Source organism: Tasmannia lanceolata, unplaced genomic scaffold (assembly GCF_043159265.1).
Source record: "Tasmannia lanceolata isolate RefF3 unplaced genomic scaffold, GAP_Taslan_0.1 ptg000020l, whole genome shotgun sequence".
NCBI classification, from domain to species: domain Eukaryota; kingdom Viridiplantae; phylum Streptophyta; class Magnoliopsida; order Canellales; family Winteraceae; genus Tasmannia; species Tasmannia lanceolata.
The window spans coordinates 19,290,001-19,299,135 of NW_027518697.1; positions in this window are offsets into that span (position 1 = coordinate 19,290,001).

A 9,135-nucleotide genomic window follows, 5' to 3' on the forward strand; every position below is an offset into this window, starting at 1 on the left:
TTTAAAACTTTTACCAAAATCTCTCAAGTTTTATGTTCTTCTTAATTAAGTTTAATTAGTTGAACTTAAAAAATATTACAAGTTAATATAAGTTCAAAACCTTTGTTGATTAACAAACTTAATTAAGTGATTAAGGTGGCCAATTTAGCAATGCAAAGATATTCAAGTTTTAATGCCAATGCTAATTCACTCAATTCTAAGTAACAATGCAAGCACAAATAAGAGAGTGAGAGGGAGTGAGAGAAATACCAATCACACAAGTGACACAAAGATTTATAGTGGTTCGGCCAACGGCCTACTCCACTCTTCTTAAGGTCGCACTTGAGGATTTCCACTATTGAGACCTCCACGACGCCCGGCTCCGAGGCTTTTACAACCCAAGGGAATTAAATGAGGATGCCATTGCCACATTTACAATGTCTCTCCTACACGGTCGAGAACTAAGCCCACAACGTCTCTCCTACACTGCCGAGAACTAAGCCCTTCTCCCAAGGGAATTAACACCGGATGCCCTTGCCACCGATCGAACGAAGAAGAAGAAGATGTAGTAGCCTCTCACTAGGCTTCATTACAAGTTTAAGCTCTCAAGAATACTCTCAAAGATAATACAAATTATAGCCTAACCAATCTCGAATGATTTTCTCCAAAATCAAGGTACAACGGATTGGTGAGAGATTTTGCCCAAAAATAGTTGTAAGTGAATTTCAAGGGTTCTTTAGGGTTGGAACATGTTCATCATCAAGTTTTGAACCCATACAATGGGTATATATAGAGTCCCAACATAATATGACCGTTTGAGAGTCTCCAACGGCTAGTACGGAGGCACCCACGAAAGCTCATTAGTGACCGTTACTCATTTTTTATTTTGGGACAGGTTGCTCCACGGAGCTTCGTGGGATTCCACGGAGCTTCGTGGGATTCCACGGAGTTCCGTGCACGGAGCTCCATGGAGTTCCGTACCTGGTTTTCAGATTTCAGCTCCTTTCTTCGAAAATTCATATGTCATTCGTTTCTCGTTGGATTTCGACGTTTTTATACTCTACGGATATTAGAAAAATAAGAGCTATCTGTTAAAAATATTTAAAAATATTTTGAATAAATTTTGATAGGATTTAGTTGCTGGTCCAGGTTGGCCTTCGGAACTCAGTTTTTGTTCAAATGTGATGGAATGCCATATGGATCCTAACATGTTGGTACACCACCATGGCCATTCACTTATCCATTTAAGCCCTACTTTAAGCTTATTGGTTTCTTTGAAAAAGATATTTTTAGGGATTTTAAGAAGTGCCTTGATCAAGAGAAAACACAAGAGAGAAATGAGATACATACTACCATTCTAAGTACTCTCTTGAATGAACTCTTGAGGTAGCCATTGCTTGATCTTCTCTTTGAGGGCATGGCTTGCTTTGAGATCTTAAGGTTGAGCTTCTTTGCTTGACATCTTCTAAGGATGATGCCACCATTTGGTTCAAACTCCTTTGTAAGTTGTTGATCCACAAGCTTTGACCTTCATTGATCTTCCTTTGTTTGTTCAATACTTTGAGATGGTTGATGTTGAGCTTCTCCTTAGTTGACCCTCCAAGGCACGATTGATCCAAGTATGCTTTAGCTCCTTTGCATTGTGTTTGGTCCATCTTTAAGCATAGGCCATAATTGGTGTGTGCCAGCATAGAGTGAATTACCTGTCATAGCATAACACTCAAGGCAAATGATTAGTCCATAAAAGACTAATCAATTTAAGTTTGTTAATCATCAAAACAAGGTGATTGAATGAACCCATGAGAACCCTTGGGCTTACATTGCCCAAGATCCTAGAGTCTAGATTAGTTAATTATTTCAATCAAACATTAATAAATACATATTTGAAGAAGAAATCAAGTAACCACGCTGCTTGATCTACTCCTCGAACAGTTGCAATCGTTCTAAACGTCACGGACCCCGCAAGTTGAACCGATGGATTCTTTTTCTTTGCTCGGACTATTGTGGATGTGAATAACTCTTATTCACCTATTTAAAGTCTGATCTAATTAGTACCTTTGTTGTAGAGAACAGAGAAATTGATTGGAAGCCTTTCTCTTTGAAACTAGTTCAATTGGAAGAGAAATAGAGAGAGAGAGGGAGAGAGAGAGAGAGAAAATTATTTTCCAAAGGGGGGAAGCAAGAGAGAACGAATTTTTGAGTATTCCACCCTTGAAATTTTGTTCTCCCCTCTCTCTTTTATATAAAGTATAGTTTTGGTTTGATAATCCTTGTTTCTTTCTCCCAATTCCAATCCAATTGTGAAACCAATTTGAATTGAGACTCCTCGAGTGAATGTGACTCTCCCAAACCTTCAAGGCTGTGTGGGGACACTCAAGATACATGAGAGAACGTGTATGGATGCCTCCCTCCTGCCCTTGTGTCCTTATCTTATAAGAGTTGTTGTTGGAAACAAATTGCTTACTTTGTAGATCCTACAATTTTGCAATTCTTATCCAACAAGGAGTTTGAGTGCAATCAAAGTCCTTGAGCAATTAGGACTCTTTCCCCAAGCTCTCCAACTAATTTAGGAATGTTGTGGGCCCCACAAACCTTATCCAAATGTGTAGTCATATCCCAATTCCCAATTTCGTTCCAATTCCGTAACTTTTGCAAAACCGGTTTGGGAATAACTATCCTCATTTATTATGAGGAACAATTACACATTATTATGCTAATTATTAATCAAATTAATAATGCATAATAATGTATAATAATTAAATAATTAATTAATCAATTAATTAATAATTTAATCGATTAATAACTCACATCTAATGGGAGTTTTTTCGGCTCCAATTTGTCTTCAAAAAATTCTCTTACTATCTCTTGTTACTTTCCTAACGAAGACATGTATATATATATATATATAGCAGAAGAGAAAATGAGAGAATTATTTGAATTTCTCTCAAAATTCTATGAGAATTACACATAACTTTTTTTGACTTTTTTTAACAAAAGCACCCATTCAACCCACATATTTTCAATCCTACCCCCTCCTTTATGCTTTTTAACAAAGGCACCCATTAAAGCCACATAATTTCAATCCTACCCCCCTCCTTTATGCTTTTTAAATTATGGAAACCTCTATAGATTGGAGGGCTAGGATCAGCCTATGGAAATGATTTTACGAGCACAACCTATTGATGTTGTGTTCCATCACATGGACGGTTTGGATCAACCTATGATGTGGTCCGTACAGTTCTTTGTCGGCCCGTGCATCGCACGGGGTTTTTTACTAGTATATATATATATATCAACATATATATATATATATAATTAATATCCACATTAATCTAACAGATTATATCCGTCCGTGCAATTACATAAAATGCGGAACCCTGATCCATTTGGATGTTACCAAGTCATTCAAGTTGTAAGTGGGATTGTCGCAGGGATCCGACGGTATATTCTGCAGAACCCCAGGGTGGGCCCCACTGCGATCTCGCTCTGTAGTTAAACTACACTCGCATTAGGTCAGTGGCCTCCATCGACACGTAACCCTGAAGATGACGGTCAGATCATCTTACCCCTAATCACATCATGTATGTGCAAGTCCTTTCTTCGTAACCACATCTACTGGTTTGAGTCATATGGGAGGTGGAGATCATTTTCTCCTTGGCCCACTCTTGGTATACCATTTTGGTCAAGCGGTGTTCAGCATCCAAATGCATTTGTAAAATCCTTTGAAAACAATTCAATGTTTCGTAAAACTTTTAGATAAATATTTTATCAAATCCGCCTGGCCAGCCTATTTAATAGGCCTACCGTTCTAACAAAATTGTAGATTTCAATCCCTAAATTTTATGGCGAAGAATCCCTTGTTGAGTATCAATATTGGTCTCGAGGGTTTGCTCTAGGATATAGCTCTATTCGAATGTGACTCTAAAAATAGAATCACTTTAAGATAGACTAAGACCCTAGAACAGACCGGCAGACCAATAATATCCCTCACGTTTAGGGACTTGTGAAGGGTCCTGTCTGGAAGAACAACTTTATACGTTCTTGTCAACAAGTTGTTCTTTATTTGATCTAGTTCGGTTACGCGATCCAATCGTTGCACCCACTCTTCTTGCTTATGGTCCACTACCCAGATGACCGAGATAAGTCACCTCACGACACGTGCATGTGGGCAAGACCGGTGCTAGTTGTATACAGAAAGAGCTGTCCAGTTTCTTTCCCAACTAGGAACTATTAAGGCTTGCGTAGAACCGAGATGCCATATCTCCTTGCTCCCTTGATCTGTGAATCCTTTGAGCATGTCATTTCTACTATGCTACCAAGGACGAACATGTGTCAATAAAATAAGCACATCACACACATTCATAAATGTAAATACCCATTCAAGTCATGAAATAAATCTTTATTGATTAGAAAATGTCATTCTACTGGCGTTTTAGGGCATACATTTTGACAATCTCCCACTTGCCTTGAAAGCCAATCATGCATGTATCTTAGACTCATTCCCTCAAGATGCTTGTGAAATACCTTTTGGCTAAGGGACTTGGTCAAAAGATCTGCCATGTTGTCCACTGAAGCTATTTCAGCTATGGCCACATCCCCTCTGTCGATAATCTCTCGTATCACATGATATTTCCGAAGGACGTGCTTTGACTTCTGATGAGACCTTGGCTCCTTTGCTTAAGCACTATTATCACAATACAACGTAATAGGTCTGTCAATAGAGGGCACGACTCCAAGTTCGTCTATAAACTTCCGCAGCCATACCGCCTCCTTTGCCGCATCACTCATAGCGATGTATTCTGCCTCAGTTGTGGAGTCCGCCGTGGTGTCTTGCTTGCAACTCCTCTATGAAACTGCTCCATTAGCTAAGGTGAAGACAAAACTTGATGAGGATTTCATATCGTCAGCATTTGACTGAAAATCCGCATCAGTATATCTAGAAATGACTAATTTGTTTCCTCCAAAACTAAACAATAATGTTTAGTCCTTCTGAGGTACTTAACGATATGCTTAACTGCTATCCAATGCTCTGGACCTGAGTTTGATTGATATTTACTAATCACACTTACAGAGAAACAAATATCTGGCCTTGTACACAACATGTCATACATCTAGCTTCTCACTGCCGAAGTGTAGGGAATCCTGTTCATTTCTTCCTTCTGTTCAGATGTCTTAGGAGACATCTTCTTAGAGAGCTTGATTCCATGCCTACAAGGTATTAACCCTTTCTTGGAATTTGCCATATGATACTTGGCTAATATCTTATCTATGTAAGCTTCCTGTGATAGTCCAAGTGTCATAGTCCTATGGTCTCTAAACAATTTGAGGCCAAGGATATAAGATGCTTCACCCAAATCCTTCATAGCAATGGTACTAGATAGCCATACTTTTGTATTAGATAACATTCCAGCATCATTCCCAATGAGTATAATGTCATTAACATACAAAACAAGAAATGTCACAGCACTCCCACTGACCTTTTTATAAACACAAGCTTCATCTATGTTTTATTTATAGCTAAACTCTTTGACTGCTTGATCAAAATGAAGATTCCAACTGCGGGATGCTTACTTTAATCCATAAATGGATCTTTGCAACTTGTACACTTTCTGACTTCCTTCTCCGACAGCTTCAAAACCTTCTGGCTAGATCATATAGATATCCTCTTGAATGTTTCCATTCAAGAAAGCGGTTTTGACATCCATCCACCATATCTCGTAGTCATAGTGTGCTGAGATAGCTAATAGAATCCTATTTAAAGATGAACTCAAGGAGGATGCCCCTAGTTTAAAGGAAACTGAAATCCTAGGCTATGGTTAAGAGATGAGACCTCGAAAGGGAACCCTAAGCAATAGGACATTACCCCACGATCCACAGAAAAGGAATAGATGGTGATGATTTCGCCAAATTGTTGATCAAGAAGAGATGATTGGTAGGAATTGATGGGATTTCCTAGATCTAAGAACAATGGGATTATTATCCCAACCTCAAAGGCATTTTATATTTGTGCTTTATTTGGAGGGCGCAATTCCTAACCCCTAATCTAGCGGAACCATTATGATCGGTCATGACTTTGTTCGTGTTTCAAAGACATCGGATGTAGCCTCAAGAGATCGGCTACCTATTCTAAAGATGGGAAAGGATTTCCTAGTCTAGGCTCACATGCGTAAAGTACACATGTCCGATCTACATGAATGTGTGGGGTAATCTAGGGGTAAGGCCAAGAGCTCCCTGTAGACACCCCATTTTGACCGGACCCAAGTTCGCTATGCTTGGGAGAAACCCCATCCGATCATTTCCGCCATGTTTCGCATTTTTCCGTGAGAGGTTGAGAGAGATTATTCATAAGAATCCAAGCGAGGGAGAATTTGGACCCGTTTGGTGGGCCCGCATTGAACATTTGTTTAAAATTCGAATCAACCGAGGGCCCACATTGTGGGGCCCACGTTGTGGGGCCCGCGTTGTGGGGCCCACATTGTGGGGCCTCAGTAGGGCCTCTTGAAACGGATGCCACCCTCACAGCATAGCACGAGTGGCGATACAAAACGAATGAGATACATCCTGATCAGGAGCCAGGGCTCGAAACCGAGATGTACCTAAAAAGAACTCAGAGTCGCCATCCATGGATAGGCCATGGAACCCTAAAATCAAATCCTCTGTGCAATGGATAACCAGAAATATATATGGGTTCGTGCCTGGTTACGAATGGGGAAGGTCTGAGAGCACCCCCAATTCGCCCGAGTGCAAGCACTTGGTCTCTTATGCCATTTTCATTAATTCCAAAGAAGTTTGAGTAAAAATCATGTGAAATGGGAACAATCCTCAGGAATCGTCTACCTAAGCATGCATTTCCTGAGAATGGAGAAATAAACACGTAAAATGAAATGAAAAATGTGTCACCTAAGCAAAGCTAGGTTATGAGTGACATGCCTAATGGGTGTCTAAGTTTCTGGTGGACACGCACATGCAAGCTACAACCAAAGGTATAGTATCAGTACAAGAAAGTAAGAAAACATATCAAAACATGAGACACAAATCTATGCTATGTATGACGGGACAAGACAAGTCCTAACTCTAATGCAGGACTGGACTCGGACCAGAATGGCCATCCATCCTAGCTGCGCTACGTATCCCGGCCTCGGGAAGAATCGGAGTCCACGTAGTTCGATGCCCTATTCTAAATTATGATGCCTAAGACATCTAGCCCTCTATCCTAGACTCGATCTAAAAGACCGAACCAGTTATTAAAGCTTCTTGTATGATTATTAAAATTCCAGTGAATTGTGGATTTTAGGACACCCTATATGCCCTAACTAATGCAAGTTGATTAGCCTTAGGCTAATGCAGGTGGTTCCTACAATCCTATGTGTAACTAGGCTGTGCAACCTAATGAAAACCACGGGCTGACTATATGCCTAGTCTAGCCATCGGTTCGACTAAATGTCTAACCGATCGACTCGAGGCCTCCTAACTCTAGGGACACTCACACGACAGGACATACCATATCAATACAAATCAAGACAAACTCCTAACTCTAGAACACAACCTAAACAGCTAGGACACACTCCTAACTCTAAAGGAAGACCTTTTCGAAAATGGTTTGAATATTTTTGTAATTTTCAAAGGTTTAAAATGTTTATTTTTAAAAGTTTGGCTGGACTTGGGATGTGGATCCCAAGCTGCACTACGTACCTCGTGGAAGAGGATCAAGCCAACGTAGTTCGGAACGAACTCTCTACCTATCAAACACTTACGGCAAATCAACTATGCTCTAATAATACTATTATAAGAGCAAATGAGTCAAAGACTCTCTAATGACAGTAACTGGAGAATAAATGAGTCAAAGACTCTCTAATAAAAGCGACTAAAGGATAAACGAGTCAAAGACTCTCTAATAAGAGCAACTGATAACACTGAAATGAGATAACGAAGTCAAAGACTCTCTAATAATACTGCAAATAAAACAGATGAGTCAAAGACTCTCTAAAAACGGAAACACGAGTCAAAGACTCCAATGACACCAACTAAAAGATAAATGAGTCAAAGACTCTCTAAAGGAAAAGAAACACGAGTCAAAGACTCCACTAACACCAACTAAAGGATTAATGAGTCAAAGATTCTCTAAAAGAGATGAAAACACGAGTCAAAGACTCCACTAACACCAACTAAAGGATATATGAGTCAAAGACTCTCTAAAAGAAAAGGAATACGAGTCAAAGACTCTAATAACACCAACTAAAGACAGATGAGTCAAAAGACTCTCTAAAAGAGATGGAAACGCGATCGAATCATATAATAGAAGATTGAAAATCTGTGATCAAGATGAGATGAGATAGCATAAGATTGCTTTCAACGGATTGATCATGAATGACTAATCCTATGAGATCTTTGGAAATGAATGGGATTTACACCCTAACCCCAAAGGAAAAGTTTTTTAATCTTCGCGCATTTTATCAGTGTTACCTGAAGGCATCAACTCTAACCCTAATCTAGCGGAGTGGAGAGAGGATCTCGACTCATGACTTTGTTTGTGTACCTAGGACCGATCGTAGCCATTGGAAGATGGACTACGACCTAATCTAGACACAAATGGGTAGGATATCCTAAACTAGGCTCACACACGTGATGCACATGTGTTCGTATACTACATGCATGTGTGGGTTAATCTAGGGGTAAGGCCAAGAGTTCCCTTAGCGCGAATCCATGTTCGATATACTGTACCAGTGTCCGGCGTATCAGTACGTGAACAAGAGATCCGTTTACGTACCATAAAGGTACTAGGCTAAGGGTGGAATGCTTCTCTAGCACAGAGGCACCAGGTGATGAAATCCCAGTCAACCATGCTAGATAACACTCCGGGTTCCTAAAATGGGACGTGTGTGCATGTGAGATGCAGGGGTTTAGATGAAAGTGATGTAAGTGTGTGCAATAAGTTCGCGCAATCTATGATGCCTTCAGGTTTTGTTAGATTAAGTTTGAGTAAATGTGATTTTATCAATGGATTTTATCAATTTTAATTTCGAATTTCGAATGTTGAAAATCACTTGGTAGTAATTAATTTCGATTTTTCAATGGATTGTATCAATTTTAAGCATATGAATGATTTTACAAGTGAAATTATTGCAAACGAATTCGAAATGAGTTGAAATTTCTACA